Consider the following 18636-nt stretch of genomic DNA (forward strand, 5'->3'; position numbering starts at 1 on the left):
TTCTCACGACGTTTCGACTGCAACACAAGCAATCATCATCAGGTGTGAACCAAGAATATGAATCCCTGCAGTCACGATAGCTTTAAATAAAAATCTTCACGCGTGTAAAGTCAGTCAAAGAGAAAGAAAACGAACCTGAAGAACGGTAAGTCATACACGCGCCACTTAATAATGAAGTGACATTTCACCACACTCCCCCCCCCCCCAGTTCGCTCCTGGAAATGCGCCGAGCCATCGATTGGGCAATTATTTCATGGGCGCTGTTAATTGACCATTCTCCATGCGAGCTGCGTCACTGAGCGTTTTGCCGCTGTTGATGCTCCCCGAGAATGTGTCCCGTCCGCGAGCGTGACGCGGGCGGATTTCACTTCGGGCCTGGGCTCGCTCAAAATGTAATATACTTTTAGACAGTATATTCATACGTGGGCAATAGATGTTGGAGTAAAACACACGAGTGCGGTCGAGGCGCGGCCCTTGTGTGTTTTTTTGTGATTTTTTTGTGGCGTCGTGGCGCGTTGCCGTCCGGTTCCGCGCCGAACTGGGGGGAGGGGGCGGATTCCTGCCACGGGAATTGCCGGGAGAAAAAAATATATTCTCGAGATGTTTGGCGTAATTATCGCCAGGAGCGTGGTTGAGCACGACGCTGCGCTTTCAACTGATTTATTTGAGAACTTTTGAACTCCGCGTCCTCGTCCAGCCGAGCGCCGTCCGGCACGTATTGCGTGTTGCGCACGCGGAGTTGCATGTGTGTTGAACTTCTTTTGCACCGTACGTAGCCAACCGTGCTAATTGGAGGGTGGGTGAGTGTGTGGGTGGGTGAATGGGTGACTACGTGAGTGGGTGAGTGACTATGTGAGTGGGTGACTATGTGAGTGGGTGAGTGACTATGGGCGTGTGTGTTTATGTTGAACTTCTTTTGCACCGCACGTAGCCAACCGTGCTAATTGGAGGGTGGGTGAGTGTGTGGGTGGGTGAGTGGGTGACTATGTGAGTGACTATGGGCGTGTGTTTATGTTGAACTTCTTTTGCACCGTACGTAACTAACCGTGCTAAACACTGGTGTTCCCGAGTTACCACGCTGCTTGAAATGGTGGAGGGTGGGGGATTGATTTACTTCGGTCTGCGTGAGACGCCACGCATTGCTCAGTGTATTTCAGATGCCGATAGGCATACTGTCACTTCTGTTATCACCCCTTCCCCCCCGATTGCTTTGTGATTTCAAATTTCTGGTTGTAAACGGGGGGAAGTAACCCCCTCCCCCCCGGCCCCAACGCGATGTGAATCGACTCCCACGTGTGGATTTGTTTTTGGTTTGCACCGCTCGTCGTGCGGGCCGCTCCGGGTGTTGCCGACGTTTCTCTGCGCGTGCCGGGGAGCTTCTCCGCGGGGGTGAATTCAGTGCAGAATGCAACGCCCGTGATCTCTTTCATTTGATTGATCCAGGAAAGTCTCGCCGAGTCTCAAAAAATGCTCCCATTCGGGAGGGTCCTGCGTCGGGATGATTGGCCAATTAACTGCAAAAAAAATGTTGTGCATGGAAAAACAACAACTCCACGTCCATGATGAGGGCATGAATACACAATGCAGGAGACATCGAATTGCATTTTACTGGTGAAATGCCAAATAATATTCTAAACTGGCAGTGCATTCATATTAGTCGGTTGCATTGCTGATATTATTACTGTTTATTCTATGGGTCTTTCGGTAAAGCCACGTAGATAGAAAAACAACACAAATATCACGTCTCTCACCTGATGACGCTTGCTTGCGTTGCGATCGAAACGTCGTGATGTTTGTCATGATTTTTCTATCCACGTGGCTTTACCGAAAGACCCATAGAATATGTATTCCTGCAGTCACGAAAGCGTTAAGTCAAGATGTATAGCATTACTGTTTCATGTATCGGTGGCTACCCAGACGGCATGGGGAGGCCCTCATCCAGCAGTGGATTAACAAATCCGGTTCGCACATTGTGTGGGTGCCGTGGCTTAGCCGCAGCAAGTTGTCCGCTTGTTGCAGCGGCTCCCGGGTTGAGCCCAGCGGACTTGCCCCTGGCTAAAGGCCGCGGGTTGCGGTGAAAACGCAAGAGGACGCGCCTGCCATCCACTTCACTGTGGGCAGGTTAAAGGTCATCCCGTGACGCCGTCCAAATGACCCGTTTGGAACGTGCAAGGCGGTCGTCGCGTTCTATCGAGATCGTACCCTCACGGATTTAATACAGCGCCTCGACCAAAGATTTAACAACGGTGCAACGTATGCATGCGGTGGTGGAGACGAGGTGAATGAAATCGACGAGAAGGAAGCGATGGGTGGCGAATCTGCGATGGTGCCTGATTTCGGTGAAAGCCGAATTGGATGACGGTAAATGATGATGGACGGATTGAATGAATGGGGGTTAATGAGTGAAAGCCATATGATATAATAAATTAACTTGAACTTGATGCGAATATGAAGGGGGAACAGTAACGGTGACGCTTGTGATGGGGAGATTAAGGGGGGGGGGGGGGTCGTTAGGTGAGCTGCGGAACAAGAAGTGAGTTTGAGTGAGGAGCGGGAACTTTGTGAGCGAGGGTGACCGCTTGATGTGGAGGGGGAAGTTTGTTCCAATGAAGGGGGGCGAGAAGAGAGAGAGAGAGAGGGAGCGACAGCGTGGATTGAACACAAGGAGGAGGAGGAGGAACAGAGAGCAGCAAACACTGGGCAAGACCATCCTGAAAAAGGTCTGTGAGACTCAGCGATAATAATAATAAAACAGACAAATGTAACTTGATTCGAACCCGAGACGTGAGTCGCGGTTGCTGTGTGAGTCCACGGTCTGGCATGGCTGTTGTCAGACTTCGGTGTGACCTGAAATATTGCGGTTGTGTATGGCGCTGTGTGAAAATTGTATTTGTTGTTGGTGTTCACCTGAGAATGATGACCGAGGAATGCACGTAACAAAGACAAAGATCCCCCGTATAGTCTTCGCAGACTTGCTTGGGTGCAAGTGCTGTTAGCGAGCACCTATGAAGGCCGGCACGGCACACGAGGGGTGGGTGGCCAGCACCATGCCTTTGTCTCCCGAGTGGCGATGTTTTTTCACAAGCTGCACCAGGTACTCATTTGAGGCTGAGTCGACCTAGGGGAAGAGGCGCAGAACCGGTTCAGATAATCGAACTCGAGTCGCCGGGTTCGTAGCACTGCGCGCTAATAGATACACTACCTCTGCCCACAATCAATGCACACACACAGACAATAGTCTCAAGCACAGTTTAACTTATCAATTTGGTTTATTGGGTTTTCGAATGTTTTGTATTTGGTCTGCGATCGCTTCCTTACTGGGTATGTGATAGATCTCAAGTCACCACTTTTGTCCTGGCGCGTTGAGATGCACTGCATGGGTGGTGCGATATAAATAATAAATGATAATGGTGACACACACACACAGAATAGATGACATTTGGCTTTTCACTTAAAATAGGTTCATTTCAGCTGTGAGGACTAACATAATATCGCCTCGATTGCCATGCCACGAACTCCTCCGCAGCAGGGCATGTGAGAAATTGCAGAGCCACTCAGTGCGAACGAGAGGCAATAGAAGACATCTCAGAAGTAGTTCTGCGGTGTCACCTTCCACGGACCGGTCCATTGCACGTGATCACACACCGTCTCGTGGCGTGACAGTGGTTGCACAATTGCAATGCGTTTGGGAAAAGGAACAAGCAAGCCTTTATGTTCCCAAACATTGGAGCGGTGTTCGTCGTCGCTGTTGTTGACAAACGAAGGAATCTCAGAATTAGTTCTGCGATGTCATATTCCGCGAGCCGCTTCGCTGCGACCTGTTCCCAACTGTGAATTTCTCGGTCTCGTGACGCGACCGCCGTAGCGACAGCTTTGGGGCGAAGGCAATTTGAAAGGGCGGCGACGCTCCATCTCTCTTTTGTTTCGCAGGCCCGGGGTGGGCGTTATTGCGGCCGCCAAGCTCTACGCCAAACGGTCTCGAGGAATCGCGACGTCGCTTGCGCTGGCCCGCCGAGGGTGTTTCGAGAAATCTGATCTCGCCAGCGCGCGCGTGCGTGTCCGCCTCCGATATATTCGCCTGATACCGCCGTGGAAATCTGGGCATCTCGAAGCCCGGGCTGACGGCAATTGCCTTCCATCCGACGTGGCTAATTGGCCACAACGACGACCACAACAACAACAACAACAAAAACGGGGGTGAGCGTCGACCGTCAGCCCCCTGCAGACGACGCGCTGCGCTTATCTGCAGGGCCCCGGTGTGCCGAAACCGCGCATGTCTTAAAATGAAACACTATATCCTAATCTGTTCTGGAGCGGCGTGTTTATCAAACACTGCAACATTATTACCCTAAACCCCATTTGTTTTGTACGGGGGGGTTTCCCCCCCCCCTACCCCACTTCCCAGTGGGCAAGATAAATGATTGCGAAAATACAATTTTTTTTGCAAATAATAACTTTGGAATGGGGCAGTAAATGTGAGTTAATATTGAAAATTGGGCCGACTGTATATTTTTAAATCTCCGCTTGCTTTTGTACAGATCGGCCTTGACTAACGCTCTGCCAGTCAAGTCGCGTGATGCTTTATTTTATTTTCCCGCGCAGCGCCTGACATGATTTCCTTGCATGTCTGGTCCGTGGGGAGGTATGCAATATGCTTGGTCAATCGCATACATATATATTCAAAGCAATAGCTTTTCTCGGCAGTCTCCATTACAAACCGAAGTCTACACAACGGAGATTCACTCCCGCTCGGCTAAACCCAGCTCCTTTTGATTGACAGCAGCGGTTTTTTTTGCATTAACGTACTCGTGTGTATGTTGCAGTTGCGGTGACTCGTTGAAAATTCTGTGATGATGATGATGATAAGAGGTGTAACGATGGAAAGATTAATCGATTAGTATCGATTCTCCAAGCTCAGGGGATGGGGCAGTGGCGCAGTGTTTAATGCACTACCACGACCTCAGTTCGATTCCCGGCTATGGCTAACTTCAGCGGCGAATGATATCTGCTCCGGTCCTGACTCTCCCTCCCCATCACCCCAAGTTCACCAACCCACACTGACCAGCATGGTGAAGTATGGTGAAACAACCCCCAGGACTGTCACAGCAGTGGATTGAAACTAAAAGTTGAACATTGTTGTTCATCTCACAATAAATACATTGTACTGCATGTGCAAGAACCAGTAAATGTGTAGATGTCATATGCTAGACATTGTGATGGCGAGCGACGAAGACCTGCCCACCGGAGTTAGAGTCCTTGTCACAGCCGATAGACATCCTTGGCTACACCTCTGTCGAGAAGGGAACTATACATATTGGGCTGTCACGCGACTTAACAAAGAAATAATTAAAAGTTACAGCCATACGCATGTTCTATTTTGTAATTGTTCATATGTCGAAACAAATACAATGCTCATAGGCCCCATGGTGCAGAGTGCAGTCTTCAACTCATCCTGCCCGTCTCTCTGGTCTCTGTGTGTGTGTACGCCCTATAAAGAAGGGTCATTGCCATAAATGCCGCCTATTATCTATTTTTCCTTTTAAGGTCGCGGTGTTATTGAGGGAGCAGCACGCTCCCATGACCCCTCAAATATCTGTGAGAGTGAAAAGAGCTCATCCATTCTCTTTGGTTCTTTCGGTAAAGTCACGTAGGTGAAAAAATAAAAAAATATATAAAACTAAGAATAATAATCAAAATTGCTTGTATTGCAACCGAAACGTGATTTTTTTATAAAAATGTTTTAATTATGTTTTTATTTTATTCTTATTTTTACATTTTTATTTCATTTTTCTTCACCTACGTGACTTTACCGAAAGAACCAAAGCGTATGGATCCTTGCAGTCACGAAAACTTCAAATCTATCATGAGCTCATCCATTGTTCCACGACCGTGACTGAATCCACATTGTTGCTCATGTTTCCGTGGCTGCACCATCGGGCCTCGCCTCCTCTCCAGCACTCTGGCATACGCTTTACCTGGAACGCTGAGGTGTGTGTGATTCCCCTGTAGTTGGAGCACAACCTCTGGTCCCCCCATTTTTTTTAATGGGAACCAAGACCCCAGTTTGCCAATCCCGAGGTACTGTAACCGCCTTCCGTGCAACATTGAGGAGGCGTTGTAGATTTGTTTTTTAAAGTATATATGGACTGTGCTCAAGAAATCGCAGTGCTGTCCTTCCTCCATGACTACACGCTTGCGTGTACATGTAAAACATACGTCTCGTTTGACTTTCCAGCCACGGTTATCAACATGTGCCAATCAATGTAGCCTCGGGCACGGAGTTGGAGCCACTTTCCCCACTGCGGACCCAAGCCGCTGAGCCCAGCTCACGGCTCCATCAGGTCAGACTTCAACGCACGCCTTGCTGGAACGTCTCCTAATGTCGATCAATGAACTCTTTGTTTCTTATCCGAGCTCTCCGGGGTGTTTTAGCCTCGTCAGACCCAGCGGCTGTTTCTGTTTTGCCTCTGTTGCTGCTCCAATGTAGCTCAGAGGCGTGGTGGGGAACGGTGGCGCCGCTGTTAGCGCTACGCTGCGCTACGAACCCGGCGGCCCGAGTCCGATTCCCGCTCGCGGTCAACGCCGGTGACGATTATCTTAATCGCTCCTGGGCCTCCCCTAGGTCTACTCGGCCTCACATGAGTACCTGGTGCAGTGTGTAAACATCGCCACTGGGGAGACAAAGGCGGTCGGGCGTGGCGCTCTCCACCCTCCCTCTCGTGTGCCGTGCCGGCCTTCATAGGTGCTCGCTAACAGCACTTGCCCCACCAGTCTGTTACAGGCTATACGGGGGATATTTGTCTTTGGTGCTCGTGATGGGGCACGTCAGTGTGAGCCGTCGCTATGTAGGCACTGCTTGGAGGATCACATCGAAATTTGTGATGCTCCGAAACCTGCCCGCGGTCTGCGTTGACGTGAATTTCCACGTCAACGTAGAATTTTCGCCTCTCGCTTTGGACCCCCCGAATGGGAGCGGTCGTAGCCACACGCTCGTTATGGGTCAAGAGGCATTTTAATGAGGATGGCGATGGCTAAGCTGTTGATCGTAACAAAAATATGCATGTGTTCACCATGGAAATCAGTAATCAACGGGCAATTGTTGACGTTGGTGTTTAAATCAATTCGCGTATTTGCCGCACGCGACATGGGGAGGCCCTCATCCAGCAGTGGAGTGACCAAGGAGCTTAAAAGAATGAGATAATAAAGACCTTCCCATGATACGAGGCGGCACAATACCTCGGCACGAATGAAAATTAAATCTTCCAAATCGAACATTTAACCTCCACGTTTCTGTACAACCACACCTCCACCCCCCGCTAACAGCGCATTCGCAAAAAAATAAACCAAAATACAAAAAAAAACCTCCTCCACTTAAACAAATACTGACAGAAGGTAAAAAAATATGACCGATAAAATATTTAATGAGAGGCTTTGGAATTGTGTGTACAGCTGGCCAGTTTAGCCGGGGTGCATTCTTCGTTAGCTGGACTCCCATCAATCCCTCCGATAGCTGTTGCCATGGCGACACGAGGAGGAAAGCTGCGTTGCCCCAGACTCCCGATTTGCAGACGGATCCGGAGATGCGGGTCCCTTTTTGCTCAGTCGTCAGCACCGCCTCTGCCTCCCTCCTTTCCCTATCTCTCTCTTTTTTTACGATCAGTGGAAACAAGACGATGCTCGGTGTAGTCGGCACTTTGCTTCGTTCATCATTTCGTAATTTTTTTTTAAAATAATAACTTTGCTTTATGTAAACCCCCACCTCTCGCTCGCTCGCTCGCTCGCTCTCTCGCGCGCTCTCTCTCCGTGACCGTGCACGTACGTACGTTGAACTTCTTTCGTACACTCCGTAGCCAACCGTGGTCATCGGAGGTGCCAGGCGTCCATAGCGCTCCAGTCTTGCACCGCAATCCAGCCATCTTCTTCTTTATTCACAAATCATCATCATCATCGTCACAATGATTTCATGATCATGTAAGGTTTAAACCAGTGGTGGAAATGCCACGTTCCTTTGGCAGGGATGAGATTATCCATAGGGCAACCACTATTGGCTTCCATGCAAGGTGGTATTCATTTTATCACCCACCCCCCCCCCGTAGAGATGATGGGCTGAGTCAACCCTCAATCGGGATTTAAAACTCGCAACCTTCCCATTGCGAGGCCGCTACCGACGAGCCGGCTGGTCCGCACACTCGTCGTTACCAGCCGTGCTATACCCACTGCACCTCACCTGATCCCATTGCTCCATCCCCGTGGCCGACGTCCCTCTGCCTCCCTTAGGGGCCGTCCATAAATGACGTCACGCACCTAGGAGGGGAGGGGTGTCAGACATTTGTGACGATGTGTGACGAGGGGAGGGGGGTGAGAAATGTGACGTCACAACATCAAAATGCGCAACTTTAAATTAATATAGACAACACGTTCTACTTAATTAAATAGTCTTTCGAATAAATGTTTTCTCCTACAACATCAGAGTGCAGCGCCACATTAAATACGCACTACAATGACAATAGTTTAAAGCGATTTGAAGCATGTTATATTTTTTTGGGATGGGGGGGGGGCAGAGCTTTGTGATATCATATTTGAGGGGTCTGACTTTTTGTGACGCCGTGTGACGAGGGGGGGGGGGGGAGTCCAAAATCATCCAAAATCGCGTGACGTCATTTATGGACGGCCCCTTAGGACGCCATTCGGCACCGGCCTCGTCCATTGGCCACGTTCCGGCCTGCGGTTGCCAACTCTGACTCGAAGGTAAATTCCCGCAAGATATTTCTCTATTTGTTACCCCCGGCGAGATCGATGCCAATTACCGGCAGAGGCTCCCGGCCAAATCCGGGAGAGTTGTCAACTGCAGTCCGGAACCAAGCCCCCACTCACTTTCATTCAGCGGCTTGATACAACGCCTCAGCGTCCGTGCCTTCCGATAGCGATTTTGCATTCTAAACTTCGAGGTGTCGGACCGCTCACCCGATGATCGTGCGATAGCATGTTTTAGAACTAACTACGTGACTTCACCGAAAGCTTCAAATCATATTTTGCTTTTGTTTAATTGTTGCTTAAACCCTCCATCAGCGTTTGCAACGTTCCTCCACTCGGGACGCTTTGCAAACCGATCAACGCATCCGTGGCGGGGGGGGGGGGGGGTCTCGCAAGTTTTGGAAAATTATGCGATCAATCGGTGACGGTCTCAGAACTGCGTGCGTGATGTCATCTTCGCTGTCTGGACGTTCGGTCTCTTTGCACGGCTCTCTACGCGAGCTCTGAATGGAGATCCCTCTTGTGTCTCGTCGACGAGACATTGATTCCCACAATTGCAAAGCAGTTGGCAAGGGGACAAGAGAGCGTCTCCGTTCTCAAACACCTGGAGCGGTGTATGGTTGTTGTTGACAGCCCTTCGTGTGAATGGGGTGCGGAATGAAGGAATCTCAGAAGTAGATCTGCAATGCCATCTTCCACAGGCCATTCTTAACACCGCTCTCTTTTGAGAGATTCCGAACGTAAATCTGTCTCACATCACAGCGCCACGAATACAATTGTAATGTGATTTGGAAAATACGTTTCAAATAGCCACGGAGGAATCTCAGTAGTAGTTCTGGAGTATAATCTTCCACAGGCCATTCCTAACACTTCATTGCTCTTGACAGCCTTGAGCCAGTTCTTACCCCTTTAAAAAACAGACACACATGTATGTTGTATGTTTAACACGTCGGCTTTGGCGACCAATAATATCCATTATTGAAGTTTTTGGGTTAGATCGCGTGAAAATGTGTCGTTAAACCCGCCACCACCCGACACAGACAATTATTAAGGTTTATCACGTAAACAAAACACGCCAGGTGCTTCCTCGTAGAGCACATCGGTGTGTTGGAGAGTAAACCCACATTTACAAACCTAACTAATTGGCTGTGTCGGGTGGTTGCGGGTTTAACGACACATCTTCACGCAACTAACCCAACAACCTCTATTATGGATGCGTGTTGTATGTTGAACTTCTTTCGCACCGTACGTAGCCAACCGCGCTAATCGGACACCCACGACAGAGACTCAGCCAACCAGCCTGCCACCTCAGGTCTCGTCACTGCTCGGGGCAATAACCACTCCGTCTTCGCTCTTACGTCAACCACTGCCCCTCCTTTCTACACAGTGGCGCGAACTAAAGTAAAACGCATATGTGGATCCAAGTGGACGAAAGGGCCCAGGATTCATGAAGAACAACAACAAATAGGGATGCACCAAATAGCAGCTCGAATTAAGATCCGAATAAACAATCTAGATTTGAAGTTTTCGTGACTGCAGGGATCCATATACTCTTTGGTTCTTTCGGTAAAGTCACGTAGGTATAAAATAAATGGAATCACGACGTTTCAGGCGCAACACAAGCGTCCGTCATCAGGTGGGGACAACCACAGCAAGAAACAATTGCTGAAGTGGGGAAAAAAAACAAACGTCGTGATTTAATTAATTTTATTTTATACCTACGTGACTTTACCGAAAGAACTAGAGAGTGTCTGAATTAACGTCAAAAACAAATGAAAAAGTGAAGTGATCACTGTCACCTCTGTCGTGTCTGCATCTCTATTTCACAACATCTGTCTCTTGTTTATATATTCCCTAAGTTTCGCTACTTCTCTGTCGAATTTGTCCGTTTCTTTAATCTCATTACACCGGTGTGGTTCTTCACCTGGGTGCACCCACGCCCTCGTGGTGCGAGATGCCCTCTCTGGGGTGTGTGCGAGACGTGGGCAGATTTTTTTAGAAGGTAAAATCATCGAAACACAAATTAAGCACGGGCACAACTACGTTGTCTTCTCTGTGTATCTCTGCTACCTTGTACCTCGTGTCTGTTCACGAGTCAATTTCCTCTGTTTACGTTGGTGTGTTCAACCTGGAAGATGAACACAAGATTTAGCAGTCTTTTGAAACACGTGGTCAACCAGGTTAGTGTCTAACTGTGTTGTTGGTCGACTGGTTTGCATCGCATTATATTCCTAAGCTTTGCTGAGTTCGCGTCTCCCATCTGTATCTGCCTCTGTGCAGTTTGCCGTTCTCGGTGTGATCTGTGTGTGATGTCCCTCTGTGTGCTCTTTGTGTGATGTCTCTCTGTGTGATGTCCCTCTGTGTGCTCTGTGTGTGATGTCTCTCTGTGTGCTCTGTGTATGATGTCTGTCTGTGTGATGTCCCTCTGTGTGCTCTGTGTGTGATGTCTCTCTGTGTGATGTCTCTCTGTGTGCTCTGTGTGTGATGTCTCTCTGTGTGATGTCTCTCTGTGTGCTCTGTGTGTGATGTCTCTCTGTGTGCTCTGTGTGTGATGTCTCTCTGTGTGATGTCTCTCTGTGTGCTCTGTGTGTGATGTCTCTCTGTGTGCTCTGTGTGTGATGTCTCTCTGTGTGCTCTCTGTGTGATGTCTCTCTGTGTGATGTCTCTCTGTGTGCTCTGTGTGTGATGTCTCTCTGTGTGCTCTGTGTATGATGTCTGTCTGTGTGATGTCCCTCTGTGTGCTCTGTGTGTGATGTCTCTCTGTGTGATGTCTCTCTGTGTGCTCTGTGTGTGATGTCTCTCTGTGTGATGTCTCTCTGTGTGCTCTGTGTGTGATGTCTCTCTGTGTGCTCTGTGTGTGTGATGTCTCTCTGTGTGATGTCTCTCTGTGTGCTCTGTGTGTGATGTCTCTCTGTGTGCTCTGTGTGTGATGTCTCTCTGTGTGCTCTCTGTGTGATGTCTCTCTGTGTGATGTCCCTCTGTGTGCTCTGTGTGTGATGTCTCTCTGTGTGATGTCTCTCTGTGTGCTCTGTGTGTGATGTCTCTCTGTGTGCTGTGTGTGATGTCCCTCTGTGTGCTCTGTGTGTGATGTCTCTCTGTGTGCTCTGTGTGTGATGTCTCTCTGTGTGCTCTCTGTGTGATGTCCCTCTGTGTGATGTCCCTATGTGTGCTCTCTGTGTGATGTCCCTCTGTGTGCTCTGTGTGTGATGTCCATCTGTGTGCTCTGTGTGTGATGTCCCTCTGTGTGCTCTGTGTGTGATGTCTCTCTGTGTGCTCTGTGTGTGATGTCCCTCTGTGTGCTCTGTGTGTGATGTCCCTCTGTGTGCTCTCTGTGTGATGTCCCTCGGTGTGCTCTCTGTGCGATGTCCCTCTGTGTGTTCTGTGTATCATGTCCCTCTGTGTGCTCTGTGTGTGATGTCTCTCTGTGTGTTCTGTGTATCATGTCCCTCGGTGTGCTCTGTGTGCGATGTCCCTCTGTGTGTTCTGTGTATCATGTCCCTCTGTGTGCTCTGTGTGCGATGTCCCTCTGTGTGTTCTGTGTATCATGTCCCTCTGTGTGCTCTGTGTGTGATGTCTCTCTGTGTGCTCTGTGTGTGATGTGCCTCTGTGTGTGATGTCCCTCTGTGTGCTCTGTGTGCGATGTCCCTCTGTGTGCTCTCTGTGCGATGTCCCTCTGTGTGTTCTGTGTATCATGTCCCTCGGTGTGCTCTGTGTGCGATGTCACTCTGTGTGTTCTGTGTATCATGTCCCTCTGTGTGCTCTGTGTGCGATGTCCCTCTGTGTGTTCTGTGTATCATGTCCCTCTGTGTGCTCTGTGTGTGATGTCTCTCTGTGTGCTCTGTGTGTGATGTGCCTCTGTGTGTGATGTCCCTCTGTGTGCTCTGTGTGCGATGTCCCTCTGTGTGCTCTGTGTGCGATGTCCCTCTGTGTGTTCGGTCGCTGTGTGGTTTACGCCATTTTCACCTGAGGACGAGCGCTTGTGTTGCGTTCGAAACGTCGTGATCTATTTTAATTTTATTTCATTTCTACATACGTGACTCTACCGAAATAACCAATGAGTACACAACTTCTTTGTTTCATAAAACCCTCTAAGTATTTATAAACATTGTAAACACTTTTTTTTCGATTGAGCACTAAAGGGGCACGGACTCTGCATTAGAGCTCAAGAACCACCGCATGAAACCGCTGCCTTTAGTCCGCATCCTGTCACCGCACTGCCTCTCGACCTGTCCCGTCGTCCCCCTCGGAGTTGATACACTAAAAGGGGGGCCACCTCCCCACCCCCCCCAAAAAAAGAATGTCTTGCGTAACCCCCCTCCCCCACACGGGCTATGACCAAGATTAAATTTCTCACTCGAATCTCTTCCCGGAACGCTGCTATGCGCTGGCTTTGGAGCAAAGATTATTGGCACAAGGCGCTACTCGTGCGGTACAACGTACGCCGATCCATACTAATGCTGATTATTTGGAGTCGCTTCGTTGCCAGTGGTGTACACGCACAATAAAAGATTTACTAAACAAAACTCAATAGATTCGTCAACAACACTGACTTAAAATAATATTATATCAATATGAAAACAAAATCTGCGACGTTTCGGTGACATGTTGGGCAATGGGCGACAGTGTACTAGTCGTGTGTTATTGTGCCCTGTATTACGATCATCCTACAAGCAGATTTTGGACAGAATAATGCGAGACGGATGTGGCATCGCCAACGTAATTCCCCACAAGCGTTTCCCGACTATCCTGACTGACATTCAGAAGTTGTCATCACCACCACCACCACCACTCATCATCCAACTTCACTCACCCCCTCCCTTTCTCCCCACCGAATGCCCCCTCCCCCCCCCATGGTTTATCGAACAGTGATGCATCGTTCTCTTCTTCTCATCCGCTGGCGCCCGATGCGTTCACGGAACGCGCCCCGGCAGCATGCTCCCATCTCCAGCATGCTCCCATCTCCAGCATGCTCCCATCTCCAGCATGCTCCCATCTCCAGCATGCTCCCATCTCCAGCATGCTCCCATCTCCAGCATGCTCCCATCTCCAGCATGCTCCCATCTCCAGCATGCTCCCATCTCCAGCATGCTCCCATCTCCAGCATGCTCCCATCTCCAGCATGCTCCCATCTCCAGCATGCTCCCATCTCCAGCATGCTCCCATCTCCAGCATGCTCCCATCTCCAGCATGCTCCCATCTCCAGCATGCTCCCATCTCCAGCATGCTCCCATCTCCAGCATGCTCCCATCTCCAGCATGCTCCCATCTCCAGCATGCTCCCATCTCCAGCCGACCAACGCCACCTTTGTCGTTTCATCCTCCTCCACTCGGCCCGCCTCTCGATCCTCTACCACGCCACCCCTTTTTGGAGAACATCAACAAACAGCAAACGCCTTCGGTGTGTCTCGACACGCACAGGTGTTCATATTTTATTTTGCTTGCAAAGCGCATCGCATGCCGTGTTGGTGGGGTTTGTTGATCGGTTTTAGTTTCGCCAGGTTGCCTTCGGTTTGGTGCTTTGAGCCTCGGGGCATTTTTTTGCTGTTGATGTTTATTTGGACCGGGGGGTGGGGGACATTTCTTGAGAAGCCAGCGAAACCCACCTCGTGGTGAAGAGCCCCCTGTTGTGGCAGTCGCCTCTCACCGCCACTCGTTGGGACTTCTATCCCCTCTCTCTCTCACTCACACACACACGCGCGCTGCCATTCGAAGACAAAGACCCCCCTCCCAATAGCATAAGCCAGGCTGTTGGGGCGAGTGCTGTTTGCGGTGCAGCTATTATGAGGCCGGCAAGAGCAGACGAAGCGGTGGTAGAGTCAACACCACGCGCGCATGCCATCGTCTCGCCCCGGTGATGATGTTTTACACACTCTTTTTAAGGCTGAGCCGACCCAAGCGAGTCCCGGGGCCGGTTAAGATTCGTCACAGATGTTGACCGTGACTGAGAATCGAATTCGAGTCGCTGGCTACGTAGCGCAGTGCGCCAACCACTGCACTTACTGCACCCCCCCCCGTCCACACACACAGACACGTGTCTTTAAACCGCAGTCTCACCACCACCACCACTGTGGAGGTTTTCACAATGGAGCTGTCGAGCACTCAGCTGTGTTGCTCGGCATGGACTCCAATTCCCGAAGAAGCTTCCAGAACGTGGAGCGGAACGTCGGGCATCGGGCCAAACAACCACAAAAATGCATCGTAACAATAATGATGACGACGATATTTTCATCGTATAGCTCAAAGCAACGTTGTCCGCTCTCTGTCGAAACAGAGAGAAGGGCTCAGAGCGGAGGAACCGCAGACAAGCAGGTGGGGGGGGGGGGGGGGCAGCTCGGCTGAGCCGGTGCCAAGAGTTGCCCAACCCTCTGTTGTCCTCTACATATGAAGATGTTTTCATTCAGCAATTACTGAATGAATTACTGGCAAAACGTCGTACTCAGATTGTGAATGTCGTGGCTTTGCTCTCCAACACACCGGTGTGCTGTACTCGTGACGAATTGGCCACGTTCGGTTTACGTGACAACCCTTACTAGTTGGCTGTGTGCCGGGTGGTGGCGGGTTTTAACGACACATTTATATATTTACTAGCTGTACTACCCGGCTTCGCCCGGGACTTGTATCCACCACGGCCGGCCGCCTTTGTCTCCCCAGTGGCGATGTTAATACGCCACACGAGTTACTCGTTTGAGGCTGAGTCGACCTATGTGAGGTTCAAATAATCTTGATCGGTGGTGGCCATGAGCGGGAATCTAACTCGGTTCGCCGGGTTGGTAGCGCAGCGTAGCGTTAACCACTACACCCACCGCTCCTCACACACACAGACGCACACACACACAGACACACGCAGAAACACACAGACAGACACAGACAGACACAAAGACAGCACGCTAACCACTACACTACCGCTCCCCACACACCACACACGCAGACACACACACAGAACACACACACAGACAGACACACACACACAGACACACAGACAGCACGCTAACCACTACACTACCGCTCCCCACACACCACACACGCACACACACAGACACACACACAGACAGACACACAGACACACACACACAGACACACACACACAGACACACACACACAGACACACACAGACAGCACGCTAAGCACTACACTACCGTTCCTCCTACACACCACGCACGCACACACACAGACACACACACACAGACACACACACACAGAGACACACACACAGACACACACACACAGACACACACACACAGACACACACACAGACACACACACACAGACACACACACACACACATAGACACAGGCAGTACGCTAAGCACTACACTACCGTTCTCCCTACACAACACACGCGCGCGCGTCCATAGGTACACATACACGCGCTTGCTGCAGACACACACATACACACACATACATAACCGCACATACACACAAACACATACACACACATGCATACACACAAACATACACATACATACAAACACACACATACATACACAAAAACACTTACACAATACACACACACATACATACAGACACACACATACATACACACAAACACATACAGACACATACATACACACATACATACAGACACACAGACATACACATAAACACATACACACATAGTCATGACCCGGCTTTGCCCGGGACTTGTATCCACCACGCCCGGCCGCCTTTGTCTCCCCAGTGGCGATGTTAATACGCCACACCAGTTACTCGTTTTGAGGCTGAGTCCCTCCCTCGCCACTCTGCCTCCCTCGCCACTCTGCCTCCCTCGCCACTCTGTAGAGGACGTGAAATTTGTATGAATTTACCTCAGAGTGGCGTGTTGGGTGTCGAGGCCTAGCACCGTGCAGAGCCTCCCGCCTTGCCTGATTTTCCCACCCGGCGAACGCTGGGTACGGGTGCCGGTCCCCCCCCCCCCCCCGCGCTATTAAAAATGGCGTCCACCCCGCGGAGAAAAGTTGCTACTCGTTGCCAGGGGCAACCGCCGTCCAATGAAAGCGGCGAAGGCGTGGCTAGCCGTTGCCAGGGGCAACCGCCGTCCAATGAAAGTGCAGTCCACACACACACACACAGACACACAGACATGAACGATTTTATATATATAGATTCGATCTAACTAAAAAAAAACCCTGCATCATTATTGTTGTTATATTTAGTTAGTTGTCCTTCCCCCACTCCTCCTGTGAGCACGGCCGGCTACGTACGGTGCGACAGAAAAGTTCAACACACAACAACAACAACCGCCATTCGCCACTAAGTGGCGGTGACGTCACCACGACGCTTGTGCCAGGCCATGTGCACCTTGAGGCCACGTGAAGTGTCGAACGCCCGTCGGCAGGAGGTCACGGGGCAGACCCAGGTGCCACAGGTCGACTGACTGAGATGACTGGTTGATGCACCACCTGTGCCCCCTAATGTGCCAACTTGCTGTGCTTTAGCCACCCTGCGCTCCAATCGTTGTTGTGAGCGTCGCTCCTCCGCCCTCCGTTGTTGTTGGAGGGCGACTGCCTCCAACTCCAGTAGCGTCCTTCACGAGCCTCCTCCATCTTGGAATGGAAATAATAAAATAATAAAATAAAATATCATAAAATATTTTATTATGTTTTATTTTATTATTTTAAAGCTTTCGTGATTGCAGGGATTCATCTTATTGGTTCTTTCGGTAAAGTCACGTAGAATGGAAATAATAAAATAAAGCATAATAAAATAATAAAATAAAGCATAATAAAATATTTTATAATGTTATATTTTATTATTTCCATTCTACGTGACTTTACCGAAAGAACCAATAACATAATGAAATATTTTATTATGTTTTATTTTATTATTTTATTATTTCCATTCTACGTGACTTTATCGAAAGAACCAATAAGATGAATCCCTGCAGTCACGAAAGCTTTAAATCGAAATTGAGCCTCCTCCACTGAGGCCGATCTTGACACCGCTGGTACCAGTCATCGGCAGGTCCACTCAGCTACACACACACACACTGCCACCGCCTCCCGGCAAGAGCCACGTCCACCAACCCCCCCAAAGTTGTCTCCCGCTCGGGGCTGCACGCGTTCGCTGGGCTCCGTAACAGACGTGTGGGCATGGGCAACGCTGTGCAAGGACAACGCAGACCTGTCAGTGGCACCCTCCGACCTTTTTTCGCCAGCGGCCTCCCCCCTCCCTCCTCCTGCCCATTATTCACTGTGCTGATTAATTATTGATGTCAACAAGCAGCTGTCAAGATATGTGCGTGGGGGTTGTTGGGTTTTTTCCCTCTCGCTCGCTCTGTCTCTCCCTCGTGTCATCCCGACTGCTGCTCGCCTCTAGCTTGCATCACAACTCTTCACCGGTATACACGGGAAGATGTCTGATGTGTTGGGGGGTGGGCGGGAGAGGGGGGGGGATCTGAGCCCCCACTGATGTAGGCTGAGGCTCCCCCTCTTGCCCCCACCTCTTCCAAAAATTCGCGTGGTCAAACTTAAACAAAATGTCGGTACAATATTTTAAACTATTCTGAACATTTTTTTATTTGACCAGCTAAGGCTCACTCTTTTTCAGAAGCGACCTGGCCACAAACGATAGCTCAACGAAGTGACTTATCACGTAGAAATGTAAAGCAGCCAAATACTCTAAACGCGTGTTCCTCAATGTGGGGGAGGGGGAACAAAACGGGAGGACCCGGAGAAAATGTCACGCAACCACGGAGAGAGAGCGACACACAAACTCCAAATATACAGCAGCAGCAGGCGTCAGGGTCGGGATCGAACCCACGACCTCCTGCATACCAGGCGAGGTAATTAACATCTCGCCACGGAGGCAGCCACATTTACAAAGGGGGTTGTCAGCGAGAGCACGAAGCGATATCAGATCGCTGCTAATTATGTCGGGCATTCATC

At 49.9% G+C, this 18636-nt stretch overlaps 1 long non-coding RNA gene across 3 annotated transcripts; it reads right to left on the minus strand.

The window, feature by feature from the left end:
* Positions 1–644: 644 nt before the first annotated feature.
* On the minus strand, positions 645–16845 carry LOC133349195 (uncharacterized). 3 transcript variants are annotated; one of them, XR_009755906.1, is made up of 5 exons: positions 16558–16845; positions 8228–8304; positions 7824–7922; positions 2908–3118; positions 645–1514 (listed from the first exon to the last, which is right to left on the minus strand). It is a non-coding gene; the product is annotated as an uncharacterized LOC133349195 (long non-coding RNA). The 3 variants fall into 3 exon arrangements; XR_009755905.1 differs by having other exon boundaries at positions 7824–8304; XR_009755910.1 differs by lacking the exons at positions 645–1514; positions 2908–3118 and adding an exon at positions 7316–7644.
* Between the last annotated feature and the right edge of the window lie 1791 nt (positions 16846–18636).

The sequence above is a fragment of the Lethenteron reissneri genome, chromosome 4, assembly GCF_015708825.2.
Source record: "Lethenteron reissneri isolate LAM-NWPU_2019-01 chromosome 4, ASM1570882v1, whole genome shotgun sequence".
Classification (NCBI taxonomy): domain Eukaryota; kingdom Metazoa; phylum Chordata; class Hyperoartia; order Petromyzontiformes; family Petromyzontidae; genus Lethenteron; species Lethenteron reissneri.